This window comes from Cervus elaphus, chromosome 4, assembly GCF_910594005.1.
Source record: "Cervus elaphus chromosome 4, mCerEla1.1, whole genome shotgun sequence".
Classification (NCBI taxonomy): domain Eukaryota; kingdom Metazoa; phylum Chordata; class Mammalia; order Artiodactyla; family Cervidae; genus Cervus; species Cervus elaphus.
The window spans coordinates 24,619,534-24,636,234 of record NC_057818.1 but is presented as its reverse complement, the minus strand read 5'-3'; the positions used below and the strand labels follow the sequence as shown (position 1 = coordinate 24,636,234).

General features: G+C 49.5%; 1 long non-coding RNA gene across 1 annotated transcript in view; it reads left to right on the top strand.

The window, feature by feature from the left end:
- The first annotated feature begins 216 nt into the window (after window positions 1-216).
- Window positions 217-16,701, top strand: part of LOC122691721 — a 58,810-nt gene continuing 42,325 nt past the window's right edge. The window contains exons 1-3 of the long non-coding RNA XR_006340489.1: window positions 217-694; window positions 790-918; window positions 1,613-1,733. This is a non-coding gene — a long non-coding RNA (uncharacterized LOC122691721). The remainder of the gene's footprint in view (window positions 695-789; window positions 919-1,612; window positions 1,734-16,701) is intronic.

The following is a 16,701-nucleotide window of genomic DNA, read 5'->3' as shown; positions in this document are numbered from 1 at the left end:
CCCTGTGTCTGAGCATCTGCTGGGTGCCCCGCCTGGGAGACACGGGTCCTCCCCGCCCCTCCCGGTGTGGCCTCTGCTGAACAAACACTGACCCCTGCTGTCTCCATCAGTTCCTCCTTCCTTCCAGCCTGGTCTTGGGGCCAGAAAACTGTGGTCCATTCCCAGGTCCGCTGGGGCAAGAATAGGCAGCCAGCGCTTCCAAGGGGTGGAGGAGGTGCTAGGAAGTCGCTTCCATACCCGGTGCTGGCACAGGGCAGAGCCAGGGCAGGAAGCCTGGAGCTCTCAGGCCCACCTGGCTGCCGACTTGTCCAAGCTTCCCAGCCCAGGCCCGGGTGTGGGGAGGAAGGAGGAATCAAGGGAGTCCGTAGATGGGGCAGCCCTGGGGGCAGACCCAGGCCTCTCTGGGCCTCAGTCTCTCCAGCTGTTAGGTGGGACTATCAATCCCCGCTCTCTGACTTCACCCATTTATTCATTTATTGATATGGATACTGAGCACAAGCACCGCAGTGCATCCTGGGATGAGCATCAGTGCCGGGGCCCTGGCCGCACAGAGCTCATAGACTCACAGGGATTGGGAAGTTCATGGAAATGTGGTGCTGACAAGCTGTGGACACGGCCAGACCAGACTATGAGAAGCACCTGCGGCTGGGTTACTGTTTACACCTTCTTTGCTGGGGACGACCTGGAGAATAAGGTGAGGCAAAGCCAGCTGGGAGCCGGAGTGTGGGCTGCAGGACCAGGTAGATTCTGCACTTCCTGGGCAACTTCTCCCTAATCCTCCCATCCTAGAGCTGCCCAAAGATGTCCTTGGATGCTTATTCCAATGAGATGACCTCAGTCCTCTGCGGTGAAGACAGCCTAGTTACCTCTGGGGTGATCACATCCAGAGAAAGAGGAGGTGCCTGGGCCAGTGACAAGGTGACTAAGATTATACGATCATGAATGTACACTTGCCTACCTGTATATTTGTGTGTAGATACATGTGCATATGTGTGTGTGTGTGTGTGAGGATAAGTGAGCTACATGTACATATGAGTGTGTGTGTGTGAGGATAAGTGAGCTACATGTACATATGAGTGTGTGTGTGTGTGAGGATAAGTGAGCTACATGTACATATGAGTGTGTGTATGTGTGTGTGTGAGGATAAGTGAGCTACATGTACATATGAGTGTGTGTATGTGTGTGTGTAAGAATAAGTGAGCTACATGTACATATGAGTGTGTGTAAGTGTCTGTGTGAGGATAAGTGAGCTGCATGTTCATATGAGTGTGTGTATGTGTGTGTGTGTGTGAGGATAAGTGGGCACGGTTGTGTGGATCTCTCAAGCATGTGTGGGTGTAAGTGAATGCGTGTGTCTGTGTACACGTGGCTGTGTGCATGGCATTGTGGCCTGCGCTTGCCTTTGTGTTCCTGTGTGCACGCGCAGCCTCAGTCTTGCATGCATGGCTGCATGAGTTCACGTTTGTGTTTCCGGACCTGCGGGGAGATGGCGTGTGTCTGTGTGCGTCTGTGAGGGCATATGTGCTGTATACTGGGGGAGCCTGCACGTGTGTTTGTGCGTGCATGGTGGGCACAGGGCTGCCAGGATCCAGACCTGCTCTCCCTTCCCCAGGAACCTTGTCTGAGGAGGGGGCTGCTACCCCTGCTGCCAAAGGCTGAGAGCCCAGGGAAGCACACCCCAGCCTTCTTCTGGGGACCGAGGTGACGGGGGTGTGACACCGGAGCCTCCCCAGGTAAGAGCAACACCCCCGCGGGGCAGGGCCAGGCGGGGCACGGTCGGCCAAACACTGACAAGCTCCCTTCATGTGGTGGCTTGGGCCTATTTCTGTCTTGTTTGGCTCATCCTGGCCGGGTGTTCCCGCCCAATAATGCCCCGTTTCTCCACCCAGCTATTTCGGCCGAGGAATGTGCTGTCTGTGTCTCAAGCAGAAAACCAAAAACCCCCATTATGGTTAGCTGTCCTGCGGCTCCGAGCAGCCACTCACTTATTTAGGTTTCTCCTGGTCTATATTTGTCGACGGATGACATGTTGAACTTGGAAAGCACGGCGTGGGGGTGGGGGACCCGGGCCTCTTTAGGCAGGGAGGCGGGGTTATCCTCGGCCCTCCCCAGGGGTCGGGGCAGTGTTTGACTTCTCCGCTAGGGGGCGCTGGCCTTTTTGCTCTCCTCTCCCCACCCTGAGTCGCCCGGCGACGACTGTGCATGGGCCCCCAGACCTTTGGATTCAGCATGAGGTCCAGGCTAGCTCCCTGTTCCCCCTGCTGGCCTCAGCTGCAAGGTTGCCCCCACCCACCCCAACCCCAAGCCCACCCCGCTCCACCCCCACAGCATTTTCCCCAGCCCGGCGTCATAGGGATGGGTAAGGTATGGAATCTAGAATGAAACTGTCTGGTATAAGCCTTGGCTCAGCCATCTCCTAGCTGGGTGACTCAACCAGTTACTTATCTTCTTCCTGTTGTCATCCTTTCATCCCTGAAGCAGGAGTAATACTCTATTTCGCTGGTTTAAGACTCAAATTTTCACACTCTGTTGATGGCCACACAATCAATGAAGCATGGCGTTATTTAATTGGCCACATTTTTTTCTATGTCTTCATGATAAATACACAGAATAATGACGTGGTTTATAATCAAAGGCGTTTAGCGTGCTATGAAATATGCTAGTATGAATACTAGTGCTATTACAGGTGGTACATTTAAATTAAGATAACATAAGGAGGTTTTAATAAAGGAGTACAACATGTGGGCAGGATATAGGGGAACCACAGGCCATAGTGAGATACCTGAGACTAGCAAGAGAAGGGTTGTTATGATCTCAGACTTCAAGACAGATGTTGGGAAGTGCATCTTAGAGCCATAAAGGAGACAATTGGTACAGATAACCATTGAGAGCAGTGACCTTCGTGTGGGGTGGGTGGTGAGGGTTGGGGGGCACACAGCCAGGTTGAGGCAGGCTACTGGCTCTACTATCTGTGTGATTTAGGGTAACTTATTTATTCATGTTTTAGTTTATGTGCTCAGTCAGTCGTGTCCAACTCTTAATGACCCCATGGACTGTAGCCCACCAGGCTCCTCTGTCTATGGGATTTTCCAGGCAAGAGTACTGGAGTAGGTTGCCATTCTCTTCTCCAGGGGATCTTCCCAGCCCAGAGATTGAACTCAGGTCTCCTGCATTGCAGGCAGATTCTTCATCATTTGAGCTACCAGGATTGTTGCCCAGGCTTAAATAAGGAAAGACAAATTGAGTGTTTAGAACTTCTCAGTTCTAAAGTGAAGTTGCTCAGTAAAGTGAAGTTGCTCAGCTGTGTCTGACTCTTTGCGACCCCATGGACTGTAGCCTACCAGGCTCCTCTGTCCATGGAATTCTCCAGGCAAGAAAATTGGAGTGGGTTGCCATGCCTTCCTCCAGGGGATCTTCCTGACCTAGGGATTGAACCCAGGTTTCTCGCATTGCCAGTGGATTCTTTACCATCTGAGCCACCAGGGAAGCCCAAGAATACTGCAGTGGGGAGCCTATCCCTTCTCCAGGGGAACTTCCCGACCCAGGAATTAAACCAGGATCTCCTGCATTGCAGGTGGATTCTTTACCAGCTGAGCTACCCGAGGAGCCCAAATCAGCTATGTGTATACATATATCCTCTCCCTCTTGAATCTCCCTCCAACCCCCACATCCAGCCCCTCTAGATCATCACAGAGCACCGAGGTGAGCTCCCTGTGCTATATAGTAGCTTCCAATTAGCTGTTTTACACATGGTTGTATATATATGTATATTTGTTCATTGGGAGTTTTTTTGTTTTTCTGCTTAAGTTAGCTCAAGTTGATTTCTGTCGCTTGCCGCTAGAAAACCTTAATGCTACAGTGACGCAGCAGTGATGTAGGACTGAGTCAGGGTCCTCCCCAGCAGACACTAGTGATGCACAGTCTCTGCTTACTGCTGAGGGCCAGCCCCCGCCGTACCCCTCCCCACCCCTCCCAGCCCCCATAGGACCAGAGCACAGAAGACAAGCTTCCATGGAGACTCTCTGATTGACATGGGAGTAGAGGGTCAAGAGCCTTGATCCTCTCATTTTTCCCCTTCTTCAACCCCCAGCACCTCAGTCCTAGAATCTTCTAGAATACTGGCTCCCCTACAGTCATGTCCACAGTCCACTTTGGGCAAACCGAAGCCCCCAGACCCTCTGTCTCATCCTATCTGACGGGCAGAAGGAAAAAGGAGGCCCTGAGGACATGAAAGGGCCCCCGGGGTAGCACTGCAGAAGCTCACAGATACATTCTGCGAGAGAAATAAGGGCACAGGGGTGATTCAGAGCCAAACAGCAACACCTACATGTTTCAGAGTCTGGTAGTTATTGGAAAATCATGGGTCCCACACTCACTGGTGCAAATATGCCTCCCTGCACGCTGTGGGGTTAACCAACCACCCGCCACAAGCTACAGTGATGACGAGGGAACCAAACCAACAGTTACTCATAATTAAATGTAAGAATAGCAGCCACTGCAAACCAGGGCCAGCCCGAGGCAGCCCTGCCGGGGCCCGAGCATCTCGCGTGTGAGATCCCGGCCTGTGGGAACATGTGGTAGCATTCTGTGATGCCGCCAAGCCTTGCACGGCAGCCCATCTTCTTTGCCAAATGCTGAATCAAGTCTTCAGGAAGCTCTCCTAACCTGCTAATTTTCGGTTATAAATATCAAGTTTTGGTAACCCTTATTGACTCACTGGATCTGTGAGTGAGTGGCTATTTATTTGTAGGATTGTGTATCCTTTGCTGGAGGAAGGCTCTTCCTTTGGAAAGTCATTCAGTCTAGATCTTGAAGTGGGAAGGAAAATAGCCTGAAATAGTCTCATAAAAGTTGAAAGACCTGGGTTCAAGATCTGGTCATATACCATCTGAGCCTCCAAGTCTCACGAGAAATCACTACGGGAAGTTGTACCAGCTGCTGCTCTGGCTGCCCTGGGCAAATACCTCAGAGCTGGCATATAAGGAGCTTTGCATCCCACTGGAGTGGGGATTTCATCAGACAGGCAGCAGGGCTGGGAGATCCAATAGCTTGGAGGAAATTGTGGAGAACCTGGTTCCTTTGTCTCTCCATTCTGTCTTCCTTGGCATGGCTCCTCCGTGAGTTATTCTGAGAAGCAAATGCACAAGGATGTGATTAGGGAACCACCAGCTGACCCTGAGTGAGGAGAGAGGGCAGTGAGGTTGGGTGGGAGTGTCCTGGACCTCCAGGCAGGCCTGCAGAAGGGTCAGTAAAGCTGTTGGGGAGTTTAAGAGCCACAGTCCCCAGGTCACCATTAGAGGAGTCCCATGTCTCTCTGGATCTAGCTTGGCTTAGTAGCCCTGTCACATCCATTCATTGGCTGGGAGCAGCCTGTGGGGGGAGTGGCCTGGGTATAAAGATGGAGATGGATCTTGGAGCTCAGCAGTTGCTGCCCTTGGACCATTATGGTCCCTGTGGTTAGAGGTCGGCCGGGGAAAGCCTCCACTGAGCTTTGGAGTGATGCTGCTTCCCCCCAAACCCAGGGTCTTCTTGATGGCCTCGGTGGATGCTGTTCCTGCTGGGACCTTTTGTGGAAGTGAGTCCTCTGATGGCTCTTCCCACCTCTCATGAGATCTACTTCAGCACACCCACCTCCCTCAGCCTGCATCTCTCCCTCCGCCTCCTGCCTGGGGCATCTCAGACATTTCCAGTGGGACTCTTGTGAAGATCAAATTGAATAATAACTTTAATTTTTAAAAATTAATTTTGGCTGTGTCACACGGCATGTGGAATCTTAGCTCCCTGACCAGGGATCGAACCTGAACCCCTTGCATTGGAAGGTGAAGTCTTAGCCACTTTAAGACTTTAACTTAATCTAGAAAATAACAATGAGATCCTAAGATGAAATACTCTAGAAAATAACCCAGTTAACACAAAAATAATTTTGAAAGATTTCTCAACTGAGACACTGTTTCCTCTAGGCTTCTAGTAACCACCCTAGTAGTGAGTTTGTCCCGTTTTCTGGGATCCTTGGTGGCACAGTGGTAAAGAATCCACCTGCCAAAGCAGGAGACGCAGGTTTGATCCCTGAGTCGGGAAGATCCCCTGGAGAAGGAAATGGCAACATGCTCCAGTATTCTTGCCTGGAGAATCCCACGGACGGGGAGGAGCTTGGTGGTCTAGAGTCCATGGGGTTGCAAAAACTTGGACACAACTGAGCGACTCAGCACACACATTGCGGTCCTTGCTGGGGTGTGAAGCCCTCAGGCCCTGAGAAAGTGCCCTCGATCAATGAATTCTTGTTTATCTAGTTTTATACTCCAGCCATGTTGAACAAGATGACTTAAGCCCAACCCTAGGAGCATGCCCAAGGGTGCTGCCTGAGCCACAACACAGTGCTAATTCTTGCATTCTTTAACCACATAACCCCTTCCTGTCATCTCAGGCTTGGCACTAATGTGGGATTTCACCCTGGTGGTCAGCTCCCAGGGGAAGCGTTTATTGCCTGGTTGAGGAGACCCTTCGTGGCATCTCCTAGCACAGAAGAGGTGCCAGCTCTTTTTAGGGAAGGGCAGGTCACCTCCGCAAACATTGAGGGCCCAAGGGAGTTGTAGAATCCACATTCTCCAGGACATCCACCCGGGGGCTCCCATTCCATACTTCAGGGTCCCAGGTTGTCCCAACTAGGGTCCTGACCTTTGCATCACTGAACTGCATTGACGCTGTGTTGGACATCCGTGGAGTCATGCAGTTCTTACAACTGAGCCCTCCACCTCTGCTCAGCTGTGTCCACCCTTCCCGGACAGGTGATAAAGGACTCTCTCTGAGCTACCACCAAAGCCCTCTGGTCCTCACACTTGCTATTAACTGCCTGGGAATTACTGTCAGTCTCGTATCTACCCATAAACTGCAGGGGTCGACACAACTTAGCATCAGCCAGCCAGCTCCGCTGTCTTTGTGGGTGTCGCTCAGCTCATATATTTCAAATACCTGCACCATCATTCCGGCCTCAGCATCCACCTCCACTAGTATGTTTCCCAGGTCGTCCCAGTAAAATCTTTGACAATTGAGCTGGCACATTGTGCAGAGGATTATCCTGCTCCACCTACCAACCAGGACATCACCCTCTTCTCTCACCAGGTGCTGGGAGAGTCAGTCCTGCACCCTCATCTTACCACCTGTTGTCTCAGGCCACTCCTGGTACCCCAGGGGTTGAAGTCTGAAAAAAAGATGCCAGAGGAAGAGAGAGGGGAGGAAAGTTGGAGAGAAGTCATAGACAGTGATGCAGTCTCAGTGTGGTTTATCAGGGGCTGAGAGCAGCCGGTGGGAAGCAGGACTTTGGCACAAAGGTGGTGATGGATTTCAGAGCAGACAGGACATACACCCACCTCTAAAGCAACAAGAATCCCATGGAATGCCATGTGTTGAATGGCTCAAATCAGCCAGAGTTTCTTTCTGGAGCCAGAAATGCAATGGAGGGATCCTGAATAACACCCGCACTGTCAGGAGGAAGGAAAAGGCAGGAGGGCTAGGAAGGTCACCAACCATGTCCACTACAGAAGCTGCCTTAGAAAGAACAAGACCCCATCTTCTTGCAGATGAAGGAGGCAGGGGTCTAGAGTGGAGAGGAGAGAGGTACGCTCATAACTGGGCACAGACAGGACTGGGAGCTGTGTCGGCTCCTTCCCAACGTGGTTTCACACCACTTCTTCCTGGCAGCCTTGCAGTGCCCAAGGCTGCATCAGGTCAGGAGATCTGGGCCTTGCTTCTTACTGAGCTGGCCTGGTACAAACCTGCCCTTTTCAGGATTATCAGCTGTTTGGGTTTCTTGAGCATAATCTGGGGCATGGCCACTTCTCCCTGGAACACTGGATCAGTACCAGGGGTGGGAGGCGGGTACTCACAGTCAGCTCTCCTGAGATATTTTTAGAGCAATTAAATGCAGCAATAACTCCTCACTTTCTCTTAAGGCTCATTTCCTATTTCTCTATTAAAGGGAATAAAAGCCCATCCTGGAAGGATGCCCGACACCCTCTTTGGGGAAGGAGGTGGGACCGGATGCCAGGCAGTGCTGGTCAAGGTCAGATGGAGTTTGCCTGTGAATCCCCCAGGAGGCTTGTTTGATGAGTAGCCACCTCCACCTCAGCAGGCTCTTCTGAAGTGATGTCCAAGTTCCTTCCACTATGACCTGGGCACCAGGGATGGTTCAACAACGGGGGCCGACCTTCCTGGTATGGCTCAGGGGGCTGTCTTAGCTCCATCTTAAATGTGCCATCTAAATTATCCTCAGGCTTCCCAGGTGGTACAGTGGTAAAGAATCTACCTGTCAACGCAGGAGACACAAGAGATGCGGATTCGATCCCTGGGTCAGGAAGATCCCCTGGAGTAGGAACTGGCAACCCACTCCAGTATTCTTGCCTGGAAAATTCCATTGTCAAGGAAACCTGGTGGGCTACAGTCTGTGGGGTCGCAGAGTCGGACACAGCTGAGCATGCACACACACGCATCATCTTTGCCTTCCTGCAGCCTGCCAGAAAGTCTGTATTTTGACATTTTCTCTTGTTGGATAGCAGAGGGTTAATTCCATCGTTAGGCATTTGCTCTTGGGGGTTGTCGCTCTGCAAGCCACCTACTTTAAAAGAGAAGTACTCTTAGAAAGAAGATCTAACATCAATGTGACTTAGTTGGGAAAGAGTGTTGAACCCCGGGCTTGGAGGCTTACACTTGAAACCTGCTTCTGCCATTTAAGAGGTGAGCAATCTTGAACAAATCATTTCTCCTCTATGAGTCTCAGTTCCCTCACATATCTACTCTGAATACTTATCTTCATAGGCCCTCTCTTCTGGGGCTCTTGTGAAGATCAAATTGAATAATAATTTTAATTTAAAAAAAATAAATTTTGACTGCGGCATCACATGGCATGTGGAATCTTAACTCCCGAACCAGGGATCGAACCTGAACCCCCTGCATTGGAAGGCAAAGTCTTAACCACTTTAAGGCTTTAAATTAATCTAGAAAATAACAATGAGATCCTAAGATGAAATACTCTAGAAAATAACCTGGTTAACACAAAAATAATTTTGAAAGATTTCTCAAAAATAATAAAATCTAAATAAAGCAATCTAGAAAATCATCTAGAAACTAAAGAAATGAGATAATTTGTTGTGAATGTCTGCAAAAGATAATTTAAAAAGTGTTACTAGGAAAATGAAAAGGAGGGCATCTAGATTTGCCTGAATCTTGTTTGATGAGTCAAATCCATTGATCAAGCCCTCAGATGCTGTGTTAATATCACATTGCTATGGAAGTAAAGTGAAAGTCACTCAGTCATGTCCAACTCTTTGCGACCCCATGGACTAAAGAGTCCATGGAATTCTCTAGGTCAGAATACTGGAATGGGTAGCCATTCCCTTCTCCAGAGGACCTTCCCAACCCAGGGATCGAACCCAGGTCTCCCGCATTGCAGGCGAATTCTTTACCAGATGAGCCACTAGGGAAACCCATGGAAGTAAAGGGTTCCCCTTGATTTCCATACTTATCTCCTGGTGGATCAGTTTTGAAGGTGTGTGATTCATCACTGATCCCTGAACACACTTCAGAGGCTCTGCTAGATGCCAGCTCTTGGCGGGCAAAGCCTGCATTTCCCTAACAAGGAACACCCAGCTCAGCGGCCCTCAATGTGGGAGATATAAGATCCTGGCTGATGAGTCATAGAGACCCCCAGCCGTGGCCAGGAACATGCCAAGGAAAATCTCCCCACACCGTTAATGGAATGCTTACCCCCAAGCCAGAGCCTTGCCCCTGGAGGGGTGTGTTTTAAATTTTCCTCTCTTCAGATTCCATGTGTCCCCCTCTGTCACCCCATACTGACTCTTCTGAGTCACAAGCATTTATAGCTTTTGACTACTCAAGTCTATATTAATTAAAGAGCAGACTCGAGATAGGAGAGCCAAGTGTCTTATTTCATAACGTAGATAATGTTAGAGATTTTAATTTACAAGGAGAGCGGAGACCGGGGTCTGTCTGCTGCAGAAAGAGCTGCAGAAAGCTTCTTAGTTTCTGAATCTGATATCTCGAGACTCTCTGAGTTGCCATAAATTCTGATAAAAATGTCTTCCCAGCGGCAAAAGATAATTTTTATAAGCTTTTGGAAGGGGACTAATAAAGCAGTAATCTACCGTCTTCCATTATTTAAAGACCTGGCTTGAGGGATGTGATTTGTAAGGGTTTTTATATATAAATATATAGACATATATTAATTATATGTCTCAATCCATCACCCTCTCTGGAAAGGAACTGTGGCAGAGAGCTTTGGTTTTCCCAGGTCTGGCCTCTTGCCTCGGCTGGAGCTGGAAAGATCTGTCTCTGAGACCTAGCCCTGCCGATCTCCACGCCTCCAGGAGAAGTGATCAAAGGTGATGGTGCAAACCATCTGCATCCCTCCCCTGGACCCATGTGATAACCTTAGGGTTACAATTCATGTCTGACAAACATGATTCCACTGTGACAAGGCCCAGTGGCGATGAGGGCGGCTTAGTCATCATCTGACAACAGACACATGTTGGGGACCTTCCCATCTGCCCCTTGCCCGAGTATTCTAGCTCCGGGGTTATCATGCAGACACCAGCCTGAGCATCCAATAACAACCGGCTTAAGCTCAGAGCCAGGGAATGCAGTCCTTGCATCTGACTCCAGGAGACCAGGACCCCTACTGGATGAGGCAAAGCAGAATATTGAGGCTGTAGGATTTGTGTGGCTTATTCTGTGAGAACCTTCCATGCCCCCATAAAGGGCTTGTGATGCTACAGGTTCAATCAATATATGGTCCAAGTCCCTGCCCATCAGTCTCTCTGACTCAGTCAAGCCAAGGTGCCTTGGGATGGTGACAAAGAGCTGAGTGAAGATGTTCCTTAAAGGGACAGAAGTTATTCTGTATCTGCCGTTTCCCCCGTGTCCTCTTATACTCTGAGCGCACAAGGGGACCCAACACGAGGAAGATACCAGTGAAAATGGTGGTGTTTCACCCCCAACCTCTTCTCCCTTCAACCTCATGGTCTATGACCCCCTCAGTGTGATGGGCAAGGAAGCAAATGCAGACTAGTGAGATCCAGGGGCAGAAGCAAGATTCAAATCCAGGTCCCACTGACCCCAGAGGTTGTGTGGTATTTGTATTTCAATACAAACATTGACATATAGATAAGGAGAATACATTTTTAAAACGAAAAGAGAAAGAGACTTCCCTGGTGGTCCCGTGGTTAAGACTCTGCTCTGCCAATGCAGGGGGCATGGGTTCGATCCCTGATTGGGGAACTAAGTTCCCACATGCCTGAGAGGGGTGACTAGAAGTGGTTTTTTTGTTTGTTTTTTTTTTTTTAAAGGGGGGAAGGAGAGAGAGAGAGGAGGAAAGAGGAAGGGCTTGGCAAATTTGAATCAGCCACCTGGATTAGTTGCAGATTGCTGTGCTAAAAAGGAGGAGAGCGTCTATTTGGAGAAATAGCCCACACAAGTGAAGGGGAGGTGCAGAAGACCCTCAGAAACCTGCAAAAACTCTGCAAGAGACCCTGAATGACAGCTCACTGGAGAGCCCAGGGCTGAAGCCAGGAAGATAGCAATAAAGACAAGGTCTGGCCATCATTTCCAAAGCCAGAGGTCTCCTCAGCTCCATGGGAGAGAAGCCCTCCCGGGATGCCTGTTGGCTTCCTCCCAGCTGTGGCTGGACCAAGAAATAGTTGCTCTCTGGCTGCACCAGGAGCCTGGACCAAGTTGCAGGGCTTGTTACTTTATCTGCAGTCCCTGCTCTGGGAGCCATGGTACAGCTTCAAGGCTTGGGTAGCGAGACCCTGGGGGGCATTATGATCCCTTGAGTAAGACAAGAGAGGGGAGACAAGGATTTTCCCATCGTGAAACCAGCAGCAACTGACTTCCTGGGATGTCCAGACCTCCTACTACAAAGCTCACACACTGGGGCCATGTGTGGCTGAGGTCACAGGCAACAGCTTTCTCCCTATTTGTGAAAGTCCAGATTTCTTAGAAGTCAGCAGCAGCCTCCCCAACCCTTGCTTTCTCCCTACCCCCTACCACCTTTCAAGAACTGCACCCTTTTTCAATGCCCTAAATTAAAATCTTCCCTCTGGGGAATACCCAGGATGATGCCCTGGCTGAACCCTGAGTGAAACAGGAGACCAAACTGTAACTGCCTGCTACCCAGAGGAACAGACACCTAATCCAGTTTTGTAAAACTAAGAGACCTTCTCATGCTTCTTTGCACATCTGAGTATACAGACTGGTAGTCATAGTCGCTACATGCTTTTGAAATAGTTGGGGCCCTCAGGAATGAGCTGTGTCTCCTACCCTGTTGCAGATCTCGACATTTACAAGGCACTTTCACAGCCACCACTGATGCCATCAACAAGCCTGCAAGGTGGCCACGATCTCCATCAGTGGATGGTTGTTGTTTAGTCACTAAATTGTGCCTTACTCTTTGAGACTCCATGGACTGTAGCCTGCCAGTCTCCTCTGTCCATGGGATTTGCCAGGCAAGAATACTGGAGTGGGTTGCCATTTCCTATTCCAGGGGATCTTCCTGACCCAGGGATTGAACCCATGCCTCCTACTTGGCAGGTGAATTCTTTACCACTGAACCACCAGGGAAGCCTATTTGTGACTTAGAAACATGGATCTCTGGGATAGGAGCAAATGGAAACAAGGTTTGGACCCTGCATTAGTCTGCTTGGGCTGCGAACAAATACCACAGACTGGGTACCTTAAACAACAGAGATTTATTTTCTCCTGGCTCTGGGGGCTGGAAGTCCCAGGTCAGGACTTGGCATGGATGGTTACTGGTGAGAGTTCTCTTTGTGGTGTGGGCTTCGCTGGTGGCTCAGACAGTAAAGAATCTGCCTGCACTGTAGGAAACGTGGGTTCAATCCAGGTTGGGAAGATCCCCTGGAGAAGGGAATGGCAACCCACTCCTGTATTCTTGCCTGGAGAATTCCGTGGACAGAGGAGCCTGGCGAGCTACAGTCCACGGGGTCACAAAGAGGTGGACATGACTGAGTGACTCACACTTTCACTTTCTCTTCTGGGTGTACAGATGGCATCTTCTCTCCTTGTCTTCAGGTGGCCCTGCCGCTGTGTGTGCATAGGGAGAGGGAATGAGCTCTCTGATGTCTCTTATTTTTTTTTTAAATTTTATTGGAGTATAGTTGTTTTATAGTGTTGTGTTAATTTCTTCTGTACAGCAAAGTGAATCAGCAACACATGTACGTATATAACCTCTTTTTTCGATTTCTTTCCCATTTAGATCACTACAGGGTACTGAGCAGGGCTCCCTGAGCTACCCAGTAGGTTCCCATTAGTTGTCTATTTTATACATAGTGTCAATAGTGTATACATGTCAATCTCCCAATTCACCCCACTGCCCCCCCCACTGATGTCCATACACTTGTTCTCTATGTCTGTGTCTGTATTTCTGTTTTGTAAATGTCATCTGTACCACATTCCTAGATTCCACACATATGCATTAATGTATGATGTTTGGTTATCTCTTTCTGACTTACTTCACTCTATATGACAGATGCGAGGTCCATCCACATCTCTACAGGTGACCCAGTTTCATTCCTTTTTATGGCTGAGTAATAGTCCATTGTATACATGTACCACATCTTCCTTACCCATTCCTCTACTGATGGATGTTTAGGTAGCTCCCACGTCCTGTCTGTTGCAAATAGTGCTTCAGGGAGCACTGGGGTGTTTGTGTCATTTTGGATTATGGTTTTCTCTGAGTATACGCTCAGTAGTGGGATTACTGGATCATATAGTAGTTCTATTTTGGTGTCTCTTCTTATAAGGTCTGTTCCTATAGATCAGGCCTCATCTTTAGGACTGTCTTTAACCTTAATTACTTCCTGAGAGGCTCTACTTCCAAAGACAACCATATTGTGGGGGAGAAGGTTTCAATATAGGAATTTGTGGGGACATAAACATTCAGTTCATAACCACACCTCTAGCTTGCTGTTCATAACATCACACTAGGAAACTGAATGCATTAGGGAGAGGCATCTGAGGAGGGTGAAAAGAGAAGGAAAAAAAAAAAAAGGATGGGGGTGAAGGTCTTTGCCTAATTTCAGCATAAATCAAAGTGTCACACTATTTTCCCAGCCTTGAAACAGATACTCCCCCTCCTCCCACCCCCAGCCAATGTATTGAATCTGGAAAGTCTGTCGACAGGCAAACTGCAGAGGCTTTTGCTTGGCCTACTTAATACCTTTTAGAAATTTGAATTTGTCCCTCATATTTAAAGCTTGGAAGACTTCCTATAAAAACCCGGGTTTCTGGCTTCTCTTGAAAAATCAGATTATTTCTCACTGGGACTGCCTGTCAACCTAGCAACCGTCAGCCTGAGTTCCAGCGTGACCTTCTCTGATGGAGCATCTGACCTATTCCCTCGCTCGGCCCCCAGTCCCCACCCCGGTCCCCTGGCCCCTGGTCGGGGCCAGGCCCCCCACCCCGGCCCCTCTGGGAACACACTGGCCCCGTGGGCCTGGGGGAGGTGGGGTGCCATGGAGCAGCTCACCCTCCCTGAGCTTCTTTGCAGAGGTGACGGCACAGCATGTGTCCTCTTTGATTCCAGGGCTGCTCGTTCAATGTCCAGCTGCTCCTCTCCCCCACGACAATATCGCATAATTCACATGAAAGCGGATTAATATACAGGCAGGAAATTCAGACATGCGATATGACTTCTAAGGGCCTTTTTATTTGTATGGGAAAAGGGAACATCCCAAAATATTCACTGCTCCTCCCCGCTGGGGTTTGAAGATCATCCTTCAAGACCTTGTCCCACTGACCACTTGGACGCTAACCAGAGAATCCTGAGGGCTGAGGGTGGGTGGCTTCCTGGGTACCCCATGCTGGCTGCCGGCAACACAAGTCTTCCATGTAAAGAGTCCGATCTTCACGTTTATTTATTATTAAAAACTCGGTCTCTAGCTCTGCATCCTTTACTATTTTTTGGCTCTTGCCTGAAGCCTCTCCCACCACCCAGCTCCTGTGATTATCTGTGTTTAAAAGTTTCCTCTCCTGACCCAAGAGGAAGCAGGCCTGTTATCCACCGTGCTGTCTAGCCCTGAAAAATGTGGGCTGAGGAAATGGTAATAGTTCCCCATCCTCCCACGCGGCTCCCTGCTCCTTAGCTGCGTGACCTCGGGCAAAGCAGTTTACCTCTCTGAGCTTCTGATCGACCTTGGGCAAAGCAGTTTACCTCTCTGAGCTTCTAATCGCTCTTCTCTTAAGTGTGTTTTGCCACACCTCAGGGAAAATCTACTGTGATCGCAGATGAGGAAAAATTTTTGAAAGATAGAAAACAATAAATAAAGCTTAGCCACAATGAATTTGTCAGGAGCCCTAAAAGAAGACACTTCCCTGGTGTCTCAGCTGGTAAAGAACTGTCTGCCAATGCAGGAGACCCAAGAGACACGGATTTGATCCCTGTGTCGGGAAGATCCCCTGGAGAAAGAAATGGCAACCCGCTCCAATATTCTTGCTTGAAAAATTCCATGGACAGAGAAGCCTGGTGGGCTATAGTCCATGGGATCACAAAGAATCGGACATGACTGAAGATGCATGCGTGTCTCCTAAAAGGAAACAGACGATAATTCCAAACAGGTAACAAAAGACAAGGTTAATGAAAGGATAAAGGAGTGGGATGGGTTGAGGATACTGACAAGGGACGGGACAGCCCCCTGGGGATGTATCTGTGAAGGTCTAAGCAAAGAAGTAACTCTCACGGAACCCAGGAGTGGGCTGAATTAAGAGGGCTGTCTGGGAGGAGCAGTGGCCTTCGGTATGGTGTGCAGACAACCCACGGTGACTGACAAGGGTGGGGAAGCTGGAGGAATAAATATCCCAGTGTGCTTCACCCCTCCCCCTCTAGTGTGCTGTTGGGACTTCCAGTGGCTAAACCCACCGAGAAGCAAGAGAGTGAGGGAGCTCCTTGGCCCTGTCTTAGACATCAATGTCTCAAGCCCCAGAGCAGGGTGGAGAAGAGTGGAGATTGGATCTGGAGGAGCAAACAGAAGATGTCTGGGACCACCTGGGAGTGAACAGTCGCTGTGTTTCTAAAGTGCTCCAGACATCATGGCAATGCTTTGGATCACCATCTCACTCTTCTCACCAGCCCAGGGAGGTGGGGACTCTATTGTCCCCATTTTACAGATGAGCAAACTGAGGCTTAGACAGGCAAAGTGACGCCCTCAGTTACTAAGTGGTAGACACAGGAATTGAAAATAAAAGCCTGGACTCCTTGAGAATGCTGCTGTGTCATCTCTTGGATAGAGAGCGAGAGAGACACTTATTGTATCATCATCCTAGATCATGGCACATATTGACACTTTCTGCTTTGTTCAGTATTCAGGGATCAGGTCCTGTCTTCAGGCTTCCCTGGTGGCTTAGATGGCAAAGAATCTGCCTGCAGTGCAGGAGACCTGGGTTTGATCCCTGGGTCAGGAAGAAACACTGGAGAAGGGAACAGCAACCCACTCCAGTATTCTCGCCTGGGAAATTCCGTGGACAGAGGAGCCTGGCAGGCAACAATCCATGGAGTCGCAAAGAGTCGGACACGACTGAGCGACTAACACTTCCACTTCCAGACCCTGTACTCAGCACCATGGAGATATGCTGTCCTGGCCGCAAGGGCACATAACGTGACCAGGAGCCTGGTGAAGG